The sequence below is a fragment of the Phascolarctos cinereus genome, unplaced genomic scaffold (assembly GCF_003287225.1).
Source record: "Phascolarctos cinereus isolate Bilbo 61053 unplaced genomic scaffold, phaCin_HiC Scaffold_4;HRSCAF=312, whole genome shotgun sequence".
Lineage (NCBI taxonomy): Eukaryota > Metazoa > Chordata > Mammalia > Diprotodontia > Phascolarctidae > Phascolarctos > Phascolarctos cinereus.
Genome location: NW_027555847.1, coordinates 90016931 through 90033389, shown reverse-complemented (window position 1 = coordinate 90033389; position 16459 = coordinate 90016931). Strand labels below are relative to the sequence as shown.

The window sequence follows — 16459 nt, the reverse complement described above, 5'->3', positions numbered from 1 at the left end:
TGTCTTGTACCTTATTTCAAGTTAACATAATGGAATCACCTTGCCCCAAACAGTACAAAAACAGCACATGTTCCCAGAAAGCAAATATTTTGGGTTTTTTTCTGCTTAAGTCTAGGAATAATGTAAGCTTAAATAGTAAAATCAGAAGACTGATTTTGTGGCTGTTCATTGTTAGAAATTTGTAATAATTTAGCAGACATTTATGAAGTGCCAATCATTTGCAAGCAGCATCAGTGGATCAAATGGTCCCGGCCCCCAAGGACAGTCTTATTGGGGTGATCATGATAGGCTACAAAAATAGCTAATAGAAATCAAAATAGTATGGAACATATAATTGCTGCCTATGTCTGAACATTTGCTGAAGATGAAGAGGTAGTGAACTTCGGTAAGAGATCCTCTAAATTTGATACTGATCTTCAGTGACAGAGCAAAAGATGGGTGGGAAAAGGTGAAGATGGTGAAATAAAGTATGGCCCAGAAATTGCACACCTTGAGAATTGAGAAAGCAAGTGCTAGACAAGGCAAGCACCAAATAAAAAGTAAATAGATCATTTGTTAGTAATTTTATTGAGTCAGCTGTCTGGGGGTAAGTCATGTGATAGGGCAGAGATCAGAGTCAGTACATTAAACAGAGGAAAAGATGGTATACAACTAGAACAACTTGAACTATTGAAACAAAAAAGTGGGAAATGGGCAGTGATTGACATTGAGACCAATTACAATTTTATACAGAAATTGAACCATGGTAGGTAGCTTAGGTAGCCTCAGACACCGAATGTGACCCTTGGCAAGTCACCCTGTTTGCCCCAATTGGTAAAATGAGCTGGACAAGGAAATGGCAAACTACTCCAATGTCTTTGCCAAGGAATCCCCCAAAGAGGTCGCAGAGTCAGACATGATAAAACAACAGCTAGAAGGGACCTCAGGGTCCATCTAGTTCAACCCTCTCATTTTATAGATAAGGAACTGAGTCCAGTAGAAGTGAAGTAACTTGCCCAGCATCACAGCTATTAAATGTTGGGATTTGAGCCCAGGTTGTCTGGCAAAGGTTCAGTATCTCCATTTGTCATAAGAGCCAGAGAGCTCAGAAAGCACCTTTGGACATGTCAAGCGGGGTGGATAACAAGCCACTGTCACGTCATAAAGTGGAGAATAGAAGCAATTTAAAGGAAGCTTGGCAAGAGATCCAGCTAAGCAAAGTTGTCCCAAAGACACGTGAAGACAATGGGAGAATAACAGAAAAAAGCATATAGCTCTAAAATTTACTAAAACATCAAAGACAATGCAACCACCACACTGGGATCTTAACAGTCCCAGATGTACGTGAAGGGAGATAAAAATGGCACTAAAGACATGGGGAAAGCATCCAGTAGGACCAAGGGTATACCGAGGAAGCAAGAAGTCTTTGTTGCTTAAGACAGCTTGATGGCTCAGTGGATAGAATGTTGGGCCGTAGGGCAGGAAGACCCCAGTTAAAGTCTGGCCTCAGTGATATGACCTCAGCAAGTCACTTAACCTCTCTCTGCCTCAGTACACTGGAGAGGGAAATGGCGAACCACTCCATTATGCTTGCCGAGAGCCCCTGAACAGTATTGGTATGCTATGGTCCACTGAATCATGAAGACTTGGACGTGACTGAACGAATGTCAGGCATTGTGGTAAGCCCTGGGGGATCCCAAGAAAGGGAAGAGATAGTCCTTGCCTTCAGGGAGCTCAGAATTAACATGCAAATGACTTAAGTGCAAACAAGATAAAAAGGAAGGAACAAGAGGGCACTATAACCGTGCACAGCCACAAAATCTTTTACAAGATGGGATTTTAGCTGGTACTTGGAGCCAGGAGGTAGATATGAGGGAGAGCATTCCAGGCACAGGAGACAGCTGTTAAAATGCTGAACTGAGGAGGTAAGATGGCTCATTCAAAAACCAGCAAGGAGGCCAGTGTCACCGCATCAAAGAGTAGATAGGTTGTCCTCAGTTCTTGGAGAGGACCATGCCATTACGGTGACACCAAATGAAGAAATTTCAGAATTCACGAACATGGAGGTGGCACATTTGTATGAGTGACGGCAAGATCAAGAGTGTGACCATTTTGGGGTGTGGCTGAGGTGAGGGTGGAGTAGGCTGATGAATTGGGAGGATAGGGTGTTTGAGGGGGAGTCTATATAGACGTTGAAGTCCCCTAATATGAGGGCAGTAGTTGGAGAAAAAAGATTGTGAGTCATGTCCCTAACTCATTGAGGAAGGGCAATGTTTGCGAGCTCCATAGATCTCATCTGTACCAGGATTTTGATTGGGTAGTAGATGTGGACTGTATGGACCTCAGAGGAAGAGATGTTACCAAGTGATGATGGTAGGGGAAGAACCTGGAAGTTGCAGGGAGGAGCAAGGAATATTCCAACTCCCCCTCCTTGACCAGTGAATTGAATGGAATGAGTAAAAGTCCATCCAGTGCTGGAAAGGCTGGGTCAGGGAGGGAAACGGGTCAGGGAGAGTCAGAAAATGGAAGGAGTGGAAGTTGAAAAGAGTTAAGATGAAAGCAAATTTGTCGCTAAGGGCACAGTAGAAGGGGTGGTCAGCATTTGGTTGAGACTAAGGGGGAGTGGGGGGAATTGGAATAAGGAATCAGGTAGTGGGAGATGGGGAATGGGGTTTGGATGATGATCTACAGGCGTTCAGAATCGCTGGGATGTGGAAGGTGTGACCAGGTAGGAGCTTGTTAATCCTTAAGTGAAAAATTCAGAGAGATGTTCAAAGTCAATAGCATTATAACCCAAGGGTAGAGTGCTCTCAGAGCCCTGGCCAATTCGGGCAAGGGGGCAAGAATTTAGAACAGCAAGAGTGCTGATACACTCTCTCCCCAAGGCAGAAGACAGGTCTGGAAGCTAGATGGAATGGCCCCCCTTTCTCCACACCTCAGTAATAAGGGACTGGTGAGATAAAATAGCGCTTCTCTTCTCAAAGGCTGGAGAACAGGCAGATCTGCAGGGTAGGATGGTAAGGTACCCACCTCCACTTCATGCTCCTATGAGAAGCTGGAGAGCAAGCAGGAGACACATGGAGATACATGAAGGTACCCACCTCCTCTTTCCTTCCTTCCTTCCTCTCCTCTTCCCCCAGGAGGACATTGATCAGTCTGGAGATCAGGCAGGAGACCAATATGAGGGCACCAAGAGCACTTTACGTGAAATAGGAAGTATCTGGTGTAGGAAAAGAGGCCAAAGGTGGCGGAAATATAGCAGACCTCTTTAATGCTAAAAAACGGTGACCAAAAAACAACTACTCACCAATATGCTTATTCTCCATATATACAAAATCTTTATTTTTAAGTCATTTAGACATGAATCAAGGGCATCCTTGATGAGAGTGGTAGGTAACAAGCAAACTTTTGCAAACAATATTTAGGAGTGGATCCTAGCTGCCATTTTACAATTTATTTAAAGGTATAAGATCCTAACATATATACTGGATGGTTTTTTTTTTCCAGTCCAAATAGCAAATTTATCATGACACTGGTTGGGGTGGGTACGATTCCTAGTGAGTCTGAGCTTTTTGTGAGGCCAATACAAGCTGGCCAGATTCTTAAGGAATCTGTGCATTTGATAAGGATGAAATTGGTACTTTTATACAGAGAGACTGTGGAAGGATCTGGATGGGATTAAGACTTGGTGGGCCAGGTGCAGACAATGAGGGATGAGGGCCACAATGAAAGGGCAATTAAAAGGATTATTGACTGGGATGGGCTAGATTCCTAAGGTGAACATCAGAAATCTAGGTTCAAGGGCTTTGGGGTCCAGGTCCTAAAGAAACAGTCTTTTCATTTTGGGGGTTCAGATCCTATCCCTGATGGGGATCCCATCTCAAATGGGATCCAAAATATTTTGGGGTAAGGGGTGATGGTTTTGGCTTCTGAGATTGCTTCCTGCTAGCAAGGGCTGTAGAGCTGTCCCTGACTGGAGGGGGTCCCAAAGAGGAGGTTGGTTGGAACCCACTGTTTCCTACCATCTGTAGTCTGCAAGACACAAATTGAATGCCGAGGTTGGTTGGTTACCTCATGTTGCTTTGGCCATCTCACTTTCCTCTCTCTGCACAGTTCCTTCCAGCCTTTTTTTTTTTTTTTTTTGGTGAGGCAATTGGGGTTAAGTGACTTGCTCAGAGTCACACAACTAGTGAATATTATGTGTCTGAGGCTGGATCTGAACTTAGGTCTTCCTGACTCCAGGGCCAGTGTTCTATCCTCTGCGCCACCTAGCTGCCCCTGGATTTACTTTTTTCAGATTTTTAAAAAAATTTATTTTGATTTGTCAACAATCACTTCCATATACCTTTGAGTTTAAAATTTTTCTCCCCCTTCCTCCCCACTCAAGATGGCGCACAATTTGATATAGGCAACATATATACATTCTCATTAAACATATTTTCAGATTAGTGATGTTGTAAATAAAAATTAGAACCAATAGGAGGAACCACCAGAAAGAGGAAACAAAACACTCAGCAGAAGAGAAAAAAAATAGCAAATAGTATGCTTCGATCTGCATTCAAAATTCCATAGTTCTTTCTTTGGATGTGGATGGCATTTTCCATCACGAGGACTTTGGAGACGTCTTAGATCCTTGTATTGCTGGGACGGGTCAAGTTTATCAATATTAGTCATCGCACAACATGGCTGTTATTGTGTACAACGTTCTCCTGATTCTGCTCACTTCACTCAGCATCAGACCATACAAGTCTTTCCAGGTTTTTCTGAAGTCAGCCTGTTCATCATTTCTTATAGTACAATAGTATTCCATTACATTCATATACCACAACTTGCTCAGCCATTCCCCAACTGATGGGCATCCTCTCAATTTCCAGTTCTTTGCCACCACAAAAAGAGCTGCTATGAATATTTTTGTACATGTGGGTCCTTTTCCCATTTGTTTGATCTCTTTGGGATACAGCCCTAGAAGTGCTATTGCTGGGTCAGAGGGTATGCACATTTTTATAGCCCTTTGGGCATAGTTCCAAATTGCTCTCCACCAACAATGCATTAGTGCCCTGGATTATTTTTTTAAAGTGTTTGATTTAGCCTTTAATTTTTACCCTGCCTACCCATGAACACAATTATTTAAATCTGATTTTATTTGTATAAAAAGGTTTTTTAAAAAATAATTTTGTTTATATAATTCCTGGGTTTGTTTTGGCAGGTATACTCCTAGGTATTTTATGCTGTCTAGAGATATTTTAAATAGGGTATCTTTCACTATCTCTTCTTGCCAAGTTTTGTTGGTGACATATTAGAATGCTGATGATTTATGTGGATTTACTTCATATCCTGCTACTTTTAGTAGAATATATTTTCTTAAAGCCTTTTCCAATAAGGTATCTCCTATCCATATGCCAAAATCATTTAAGATTCTGTGAAAGATATAAATATCAGATGAACTATAAAACAAAGAGATGCATTCTTGCTGAGAGTATTCACTACTCTGATGAGAGAGATTCAGAGTAGAATCCAAGTGGAAGAGGACTTCCCTGGATGGTGAGGTCCTCTAGATGCTTCTATTTGCTGATGCATCTTGTGCTGGTTGCATCAACCCCCAGAAGGTTGAATAGTTTCCTAGAAAAGAGCTTTAACCACTGAAAAGGTCTTGGCCTGATCACCTACCCAGGAAACACCAAGTGGATAAAGAATGTGGCTCAGATTACAACCTGTACCTTAATGAACAGCCTATAGAACTTGTCCAATATGTTGATCTGGGACAGACAGTACAGATGAGCTACAAGTTGGACCTGAGTTGAGTAGGAGTTGGAGAATGGGCTAGACTGCCTTCAGGAAATTGCAAATCTCCTTATACTGATCCCCAGCTTCCCACAGAAACAAAGGCTCACATTGTGCGATGACTAATATTGATAAACTTAATCCTTCCCAGCAATACAAGGATGTAAGACATTTCCAGAGCCCTGGTGATGGAAAATGCTATCTACATCCAAAGAAAGAACTATGGAAGTTGAATTGCTTTTTTTTTCTCTTCTATTGAGTTTTGTTTCCTCTTTCTGGTGGTTCCTCCTATTGGTTTTCATTTTTACTTACAACATCACTAATGTGAAAATATGTTTAATAGGAATGTAAATGTATAGCCTCTATCAGATTGTGCGCCGTCTTGGGGAGAGTGGTGGGGAGGAAGGGGGAGAAAAATTTTAAACTCAAAAGCATATGGAAATGATTATTGATAAGTCAAAATAAATTAATAAAAATTTTTTAAAAAGCTAGAGAAGAGTTACAGAGTTTGTTAATGGGCCATTGTTTATAAATTTTGCAAAGTACCTAGACAGTTAATGACATCTATTGGAAAGAGAAAAATTCCTCTTCTTTAAAAGAAAGCAGAAATTCTGAACATAGAAAAGGGGAACCCAATAACAGAGGTTTTTGTTCAAGCACAGAAATGCATTGCAACTTTACTAATCAGGAATAAGCTAGGAAGAGAGAAAGTATACAGACAGGCAGATACTCTATTTTCCCTCCCTGGTTATTTCATATTCATGATAGCTGAGAAAGAAGGTGATAGTGGAATGAGAGAGCACGAAAGTTGAGGAATAATTAACCAAGCACAGAAACTCATGACAACTGGAGAATTTTCAAAGGAGAATCCATCATCAATAAGCTTGAGAAACCTATTAGGACTTTTTAAAATCAAACTGATCCCCCATCCTGGTAAGAGCAAGGATTTGGTATGAATTATAAAGAAGCAGTCTAATCAAATTTTTGCATTAGGGTAGATTATCCACAGGCTATAAGAATTAAGGTTGTCGTGAAAGGTAACAAATAATACATAGATACATATACATATAAAGCTGTCCTGCTTCAATGTTCATTATGAGTGGCATTGAGACACCTACCCACATAAAAATTCAGAGGTTTCTCTCAGTAGAAACAGAAGTTTTATTGTAGCAAGTCTCACTGGAGAATTGGGCATCACCTACCCAGGGTGGACTGGAGTAGGGAGGCAGGCTGCAAGCAGCAAGCAAGCAGTTATATACCCTTAGACAAACAACTCTAAGAAAGCCTCCCCACACACTTTTTTACCTCAATCTCTTTATCCTCATTGGTTGAGGTGAGAGACTTCCCATTCTATCCAGAAACTAAGAGATACATTTTACCCAAAACAAGCTTGGGAACTAGAAGACTGCCTTATTTGGCAAAGATAAGGCTGGGGTGGTGGTTACAAAACAAGGGAGGGGGTGGGCAACAGATGTATGATCCAATCACATGATTTACAGGAAAATGAAACTTAGGCCCAGCTAATGCTTTAAGTCTTCACTAAATTTTGGGGCATAGCTTCCATTTCATATGAGAGACTTTCACTTATCCCACACAGTCCCCCCGTCTCATTTCATAGTTGAAAGTTTCTCACGTCAAAACTGGTAAGTTTCTGCAGCCTCCGTGTTTGCTATTTCATCAGGGTTTGGCCTTTCCTCTTCTTCCTGACTGACTGGCATCCACCCTTGATTCCCCGATATCATTAATCTTATGGACTCACTGGCAGGCTCTCTTAATATAATCATCCTAGAGAGTGTCCTTTGTACAGTAGTCATGCAAGGGACGCACACTGGGAGTAGTATGACTCCACTCACTGCTATCAATAAGGACCATAAAACCTGCTTCCACCAAGTTCCCCCAACCCAGGACCACTCCTTTAAATAAATATGGGAAGGATTAATCTAAGCACTGACAAATCAAAGGGGCAGCCCCTTCATAAATGTAGATACAGAGACCCAAAAGAAAACAATAATGCAATTGTCCCTTTAAGAATCAAAGAGTCTTTTCCTATACAGCTGTCTGTCAGCGAACATCATCAGTGAAGTCCTCTGGTCCTTGGTATTTGTTCCAGCCATCTCCAGCACAGCATCTCAGCATCTTCTTCTTCTTGTAGGAGCCAGCTTTCTGTCCATTCTCCTACAGAAGTGATCTTAGCACAATTTTAAATCACTATTTCTAGTCCTTATAACCCTGATCATTTTTGTAAACTCAAAATTAAAATCATGGCCAATTGTCATGTTTAAGAAATTCATATCAGAACCCAGTGTCTCATACTTTACATTAATCCATTATTAATTTCCTCACTATGGAATTAATCACAGGCTCCAGTTCATACATATCAATTTTTAACACAGTACATATAAAATTTTAAAATTTTAATCATGCCTTGTTTCTTTGATGGCATTTACAAAATAAATCAGAAGCCATTCTTCTTTTGACATTACTAATCAATGATAACAAAACTTTAGATGAGTATGATATTATCCAAATAACAAAATAACACTCACAAGCCCCTAATTATCTCCATACCATTATCAAGAATTAAAAAACCCTAACTCATATAGGAACACTAGTCCCAGTTCTATAATAACCCAAGATGTTCCATGATCAATTATTTTAGTAAATTTGTTACTGTACTTATAAAACCTTCTGATTATAGAAACTTGTCACTAAGAGATTAGAGTAAGGCGACAATATTTCCTTCAACTTCCTATCAATTCCAGAGAGAGTGTCATGTCAAACTGCATTGAGCCAGACTTAAAGTCTGCCAGGTTTCAGTTAAGGACACCTGGAGTTAGACTCAGAAACAGTCAGTCATTAGTCCTGGCAAGTTCCAACAATCAGTTTAAGATATGACTATAATCTAATCCTTTTCTCATGTCTCATGCTGACTACTTGCTCTGATCATAGAAACTTATTAAGAAGGAAAAAGGAGCAGGGACAGGTGATGTATCAAATATGACAGGATAAAACATCCTTAGCTTTGTTTAAATTCAGATAGAGTTGCAGTTCTCCAATCATGCAGTATCTGGTTCTCCTCATAGCCAAACTCAGGAACAGTCAGGTGGGAAACATTCCTTTCCAAAGGAACACAGTGGGGAAACTGAGCCAAGAGGATCCCATCCTAGACTGAGGCTAAGATTGTCCTCTCGGCTTTTTCCCAAATCAATCACATTTCCTCTAAGTAGACCTCCACTTGTTCTTGTGGCATTTCTTTCAGATACTGATTTGATGCAGACAACTATACCCAAATTTAAACTCAAAACAAAATTAGTTATAGTCCCAAGAGCCTTTTTCCTCAAACACCAAGTCTCACTAATCACAGCTTAAAGCCAGATGCAGTTAATTTCACTCTCATGGAGTTGCAGTAAGCAATACGGATTTACGAGGACTCATACATAAGAAATCTCACTTTACATTTTTCCTTCTCTAATTTAAACTTGCTCTGGTGTAAAAGCCCAATCATTAGACATCATTTCTATCTACTGTACATAAACTTGCAACTTCTCAGCAAGTCAAGTTCACTGTCTAGGAACTGCACTATCCTAACAAGTTCTTTTCTCAGGGCAAATGACTTTGCCCACACAGATACAGTAATTAACTAGCACTTTTTGGGTTTTAGCATTACAACAGTAATCCCAAACAACTTAGTTAAAAATCTCACAAATTTCATAAACGATAACTAAATAATTTTAACTGAAAATTCCCTTTAAATAAAAATTTGGAAATTTTATGATTTCTTAAATCCCCAATAGCCAGATTCATTCCTTTTTCTCTTTTCTCTGAAGACACAATTAATTTAGCATTCCAGATTATAAAAGAAATTGCCCTTCCAGCAACATAACTAATACAATTGAAAACAGACTCAATAAAAAAAATCTTTCTTTCTTTCTAGACCCCTTCACCAGATTCAACAGTCTCCTGGGGCCACATAGTTAATGAATTTCTTAATGCCAAATAACAATATGTGCTCTTAAAATTATACAAATACACATTTCTAAATTCAATACCCTTGGCCCTTTATAAAGGGATATTATCCACAAATTCAAATATTTTTTCAATATTTCAGTTCCCCATTCATGTCCACATTTTCTTGCGAAAGTTTTATAAGCAGTCTGGAATCACCTATTGTAATCAGGTCAGTTTAAAATGTGCTGGGCCAGTATTCTAACTACTTCTTTTTGCTTTCCCTCCAGGTAGGCACCTCTGGAGCTTAATAATTAATTTAACAGTAATAATCATAACTCATAATATCATTATCATAGCCAGTTATCCATATTAGATTTAATAGAAACCCAACCCACCCACAGATCTAGCCTGAAAGGTGGGTGGACATAATTCTTTCCATCTCTCCATAACTTTATCTATCGGTTTTTAAATTAGGCAAAAAAAAAAGAATTTTATTTTTCCATCCTTCTACTTTAAAACATACCACTTCTTCACACCTTCTCAACTTACTTAAACTATCTAAAGCTATTCAGAGGATATCCTTGTCCAAGGGTGGGGAACTTAAGACCCCCACCCAAATTACACTCACCAAGACACAGCTTTTTTTTTGCAAATCTGAAGGGAGATAATTGAATAGGGCTCTCCCTCCCTCTCTCTCTTCCCAAACTGCCTTTACAACTTTACTATGAACTCTAAACAGTTCACTCCTCTTACACTATTTTCCCACTGTTCTTTAGTTTCTTTCAATTTACTTTAGTGCCAAGCAGTATAAGTTCTGAAATTAAAAACATCACATTTTTACCAATTTGAATGAGTTGGGGCTCGTGGGGAAAGATCATGGCAACAGCCGAACCCAGTCATCCCAAATAAGCCGCAGCCCTCAGCACAGCCCCCAGCTGCCCATAAATTACCTTTTGTTTATGTTCTGGTACACAAAAACTTTTCTCTTTTATGAGAGGCAAAAAAGATTAAGTGCTACCTCTCTTTCTGATCTGAGGGGAAAAGGTTCCCTTTTTCTCTCTTTGTCTCCACACTCAAATTTGGCCAGAACTAGAATGCAGAGAGAGAGACAGAGAGAGTGAGAGAAATTATTTTTTCTTCCAAAAGTTTCAAAACCTTCTTACTTTCAAAACCTCTATTCACATTGTGCAAATAAATTATACCTTCCTTAAGCTTTCTACACATACTCCTCTCTCCTACATGCTTAAACTTTCTTGCCTTTCTTTCTAGTGGACTTTGATTAAAGTCCCTTTAAAACTGCACATATCTTATTTCTAATTCTGACCCGACACTTTGAAAATCCTTCTCAACTTGCTTTTTACCAATCATATAACCTAAATAATAAGGTATTTTTCTCTCTCTCTCCTATCCACTCACTCCTCTGAAGCTGCTGTTACCAGGGAGGGAGAGGGGGAGAGAAAGAAAGCAACTTTCCAGAGTCCATCTGCAGCCTTTTGCTATCTGGCCGCAAAAGATATACACTGACACTCATACCACACACAGACACAAACACACAAAAAAATAGACATACAACAACCCTCCGCCCTGTAGAATCCTCAAATCATATTTAATCATTTTCTTCCTATCCTTTCCTCTATATTTTGGTAGTTCATTCCAATTCTGCAATTGATTGCCTAAAAGACTGTCTATAGGTACCTCACATTTGCGCTCCAACTGTGCAGATTTAGATTGTTACTTTCCCATTCCTAGGCCCTTACCTAGGGAATTTATGGGAGTTGTCACCGAACTCCCCGAGTCTAAAGACTCAGCCGAATCACCGAGGAGGATTGCCCACTCCTCACCAGTCCCCCGTGAAGCTTTCTGAGCGGCGTCCTTTCAATGAGGTATCTATTCTGCACTTTGATTAGCCCCGAACTCCGCCTAAACTAGATTCCACCCTAAAGGGCCCTCACCCTATGCCAATTTCCTGCAGACCCCTGAGTGCTTACCTCCAGGCTGCACTTGTACAACTTATGTGATTGCTCTCACTCACCAGCCGGCCCGGAATTTCTTAGTTTTGTTTTTAATCGTTGGAGCCCTAACAAGCCTTCTGTTTCTCTGAGTCCCTCTCTTCAGGTTTATTTCAATGACTGGGCGGTAACCTCCCCTCCGGGGCTCAAGACCTCCAGGAAATCTCAGATGCTAGCTCGGTCTTGACCTCAGCAAGGAAGCCCCCTCCCTAATCAAAGAATATCCCAGACGTTTCCCAACTGAGTGGGATTGAGGCCACTTACCCAAATAAAAATTCAGAGGTTTCTCTCAGTAGAAACAGAAGTTTTACTCTACCAAGTCTCTCTTGAGAATTGGGCATCACCTACCCAGGGAAGACTGGAATAGGGAGGCAGCAAGCAAACAGTTATATACCCTTAGACAAACAATTCTAAGAAAACCCCCCCCAACTTGTTTACCTCAATCTCTTTATCCTCATTGGTTGAGGTGAGAGACTTTACATTCTATCCAGAAGTTAAGAGATATATTTTACCCAAAACAAGCTTGGGAGCTAGAAGACTGCCTTATTTGGCAAAGATAAGGCTGGGGTGGTGGCTACAAAACAAGGGAGGGGGTGGGCAACAGATGTATGACCCGATCACATGATTTACAGGAAAACAAAACTTAGGCCCAGCTAATGCTTTAAGTCTTCACCAAATTTTGGGGCATAGCTTCCACTTCATATGAGAGATTTTCACTTGCCCCACACAATTATGTTTGTAAATGTAATACAATGGTAAATATAATATGTTTCCCCTTCCCCAATAAATAAGTTGTTCATAAAAAAAAAAAAGAAACAAAGGCTCATCTTTTTAATACCAACGTTCTGCTGGTTTTGCCAAAAGGCAGTGAGACATGGAATGCAATGATCTCTAAAGAATTAAAAAAGTATCATAGAGAACAATGGAAAGATGAATGATGGGTGTGACCAGGTTGCAACATATAACAAATGAGTAACTTCATGAATTAGTAGTAAAATTTGTCATCAAAGAACTGTATGGCAGGAAGAGAAGATGGGCTGGTCAAGTAGCAAGGATGTAATCTGAAATGCCAGGAGAAAGTAAGGAAAGCCTCTAGGACACTGAGTGGACTCTCTTGTGGTCAACTTACAGGAAGATAAGGACAAGGCTTTGATGAGAAGGGCTGGCTTTGGGATCTGTTTTATTGGTGGCAGTTTCCAAACTGAAGGATTCACAGATCCATCTGAATAATTTAAAAAAAATGTCTATTACCCTTCTTGCAGTTTCATCTTTAAATGCTCTTAATTGAATCTCACACCAAGCTTTCTGCAAACTAATTTTCCCCTACACTCCTTTTATGAGGTGATACTGATGAGGTCTAAAGATTTAGGGGTGATGGGACCCTGAGATCACAAAACGCAGGCCCTGTCTAAATGAATTCAACCCAAATCTTCTTTCAGCCAGAGAAAAGGTTTATTAGAGGTAGATCATACAGGAATCTTAAGGAATCTGAACATGAGTGACACCTGTAAGGATGAGCAGGCATGAGAAAATCTCAGTGTTTAAATGGGGGCCAGGGTGCATCTTATAACATATTCAAATAATTTGGTGTGACCACAGGAGGGGCTGGGAAAAGGGTCTAGGTGATTTAGGGAAAATTCTGATTGGAATGTCTGAGAGATTGAATAGACAACGGGAATAGATAATGAAGGGAACTGGAAGGAAGAAGTTTGAAAGGCATCTGAATGAGATCAAAAGATGGGGCTAGGGCTTTCAAAGGGAGACGAAGAGAGTCCATAAGGAAAAGCCATGGAGTGGAATAAAAGTAACCATTTGAGACCAGAGAGGTCAAAAAAAGTTTAAGGATTTTCTGGGGCCTGTAGACAAATGGGAGCCAAATTCTTTTTGGGGCTAGGGGCAAAGGTCTTGGCTTGGGCTAATACTACCCACAATTCTCCATCCTTCACAGGAACACATGTAACAAATTTGTGCTGGGCCCTGTGTTAAGTACTTCACAATTATTATCTTATTTGATCCTCACAACAACCATGGAAGGTAGGTGCTATTATTATTCCCATTTTACAGATGAGGAAATTGAGGCAAACAGAGGTTAAGTGACTTGCCCAGGGTCACACAGCTAGTGTATGATGATGGATTTGAATTTAGGTCTTTCGGAGTCCAGGCCCAGCACTCTATCCAACATGCCACATAATTGCCCCTAGACTAATGATTTCTAAATTTTCTTCAACATTAAATCTACCCTCCTATAAATGGTGGTTGCCAGGGAGTGCTAAGCACACAAAGCCAAAGGATCCCAGGAATACTGGTCCTCAAGACCCACTACAGGCAATCTTTAAAAATCTTGGGAGGATAGGGGCAGCTAGGTGGCACAGTGGATAGAGCATCGGCCCTGAAGTCAGGAGGACCTGAGTTGAAATCCAGCCTCAGACCAAACACTTGACACTTACTAACTGTGTGACCCTGGGCAAGTCACTTAACCCCAACTGCCTAAAAAAAAAAAGAAAAAAATCTTGGGAGGAGCCAGGATGGCCAGTGTGAGTCTCAGAGAGGGTGGAATATAAATTGTTTTTTTTCTTTTTTTTTTTAAACTCCAGGACTCTATTTCTTCACGCTATTTTTTTATGGCTTCTTCAGAGTTTCAATTTTTTAAATCTTAGTTTTATTGCTATCTTTTGTTTTATCAACATTTCCTTCCTTCTTTCTGTTTTGGTTATTTCCTCCTGTCTACCTCCTCCCTCTTCCGCCCACTCCCCCATCCCTTCTAACAGAGCTGGGAAGAAAAGCTATGGAATAAAAACAACTGATACACCAATTAATTCTGACAATAAATCCCATAACCAAAATCCTCCATCTATCATCCCAGTAAAGAGTACAATAGCCTGGGGTGAGGTTCTCAACCCTTCTCTGGGCTTGGTCCTGGTCATTATAATTATACGACGTCCAGGGTTGGTTTTTTTTTAATTGTTCTTTTTTTCTGACATTGTTGAAGTCATTGTTTATATTGTTTTCCCTATTCAGTTTACTTTATTCTGCTCTAGCTCTGAATTGCCTACTTTAAGTCATCTTTTCTCTATCCAAACATTGACCAGGGAGGTGACTGACTAACCCTTATCCTCAGTGAAGGGCGTTTAGTCCAAGGCACACTCATGGATGTGGGTTGGACAATGATTAATAACTGACACTTCTGTAAGTAGGTTTGGGTGTTATTTGCACAACACGCTTATATAGGTCCTTATGATCTTAGCTCAAATGTATATGCATTTTCCTTATTACAGCTCCCTGCTCCCTATAACCTAGAACTTAAATGTTATTCCGTGTAAATATTTCATCACTGGAAGTTCTCACTGAACTTTGAAATGTCATTCAGAGTGATTTATTTCAAAACTTCTACTTCCTGTTGGTGATATTTTAAACAAGATGTTCACTCTGCTATCTTGGATAATTTTTACTCTCGGCAGGGGAGTCAGATTTAGGAATATACAGGGGAGGAAATTAAGGCCCAAAGGGTTTAGGAGGGCTGATCTTCTGAACCCTCAAAGCACAGAGGAGTAGGAAGCGGGGAGGTGGGACATCAGTGATAACTAAGGAGTATTTAAAGACTGTGATGTGGAGGAGAGTTTAGACATGTTCACTTTGGCCCCTGGATTAGGAGATGAAGGGTAGGGGGAGTTGCTCAGGGCCATGCTGTTTAGTGTCAGTCAGGACTTGAACCCAGATCACCTGATTCTGAATCTACAGCTCCTTCCACAGAAGTGGTTCTGTCTCTCTGATTCTCTTTTTATATGATTTCCAACCCAGGTTTTTTACAAACCAAATCCACTGCCTTTTGTACTATATCACACTATTTCTCCAAGTTAAGATCCCTACAACAAGACTGAAATTGCCAAGGGACCAACTTTGATGTTTTAGAAACTTGAATAAAATTAATCATGAATTTCAGAGCTGGAAGGCACCTCCAGCCACATGACAGCCCTGAACATTTAATTCAGCCCCAACCAGGAACATTATTCTCACTTACAGCATAACCGCACAGCCATCCAGCTTCTGCTTAAAGACCTCCAGTAAGAGAGGACCGGCTAGCTGCCGAGGCGACCTATTCCATATGGGGATTCCATTGTATTGGTTAGGAAGTTGTTTTCCTCCTCAAACTGGGCCTAACTTTGCCTCTCTTCTGTGTCAGAGACCTTAAATACTTGAAGACAATCCACCCCCATCCCATCCCCTACTCTCTTAAGCTTTGATAGTTCAGATCGGCCCTCATGTTCTTCCTAATGGTCCTTGTTATTCCAAAGCACCTTATTAACTACTCTGGGCTGCAATAACTACCCTCATTTCCCCTTTTGCTTAAGGAAACAGATGTCCAAAGCAGCTTTGACTTTCCAACTTAATTCCATATTACTCCCCTAAACACACTCTTATAGTCTAGCCACACTGTTTTCTCTCCCTACTTTTCCCATTATATGACATCTCCCATCTCTATCTCATTGAAAAAGTTGTCCCCCATTCCTGGAACATACTTGTCCTTCACCCTCTGCCTCTTTCAAGCTGTTTCCTTTCAAGCTTAACCCAAGTACGCTTCCTCCTCTCCCTGACTGCTGGTGCTTCCCCACTGCCAACCAAATTACCCTGTCTTCATTTTGCATATATTTTGTATATGCCTGTATGTGTATACATTGTCTCTCCCATTAGAATATAAGCTCTTTGAGAGCAAGGGACTATTTCACCTATGTGTTTGTATCCCC

General features: G+C 40.5%; 1 long non-coding RNA gene across 1 annotated transcript; it reads right to left on the bottom strand.

The window, feature by feature from the left end:
- Window positions 1-3294: 3294 nt before the first annotated feature.
- Window positions 3295-12239, bottom strand: LOC144456777 (uncharacterized). The gene is made up of 2 exons (XR_013485873.1): window positions 11697-12239; window positions 3295-7948 (listed from the first exon to the last, which is right to left on the bottom strand). It is a non-coding gene; the product is annotated as an uncharacterized LOC144456777 (long non-coding RNA).
- Between the last annotated feature and the right edge of the window lie 4220 nt (window positions 12240-16459).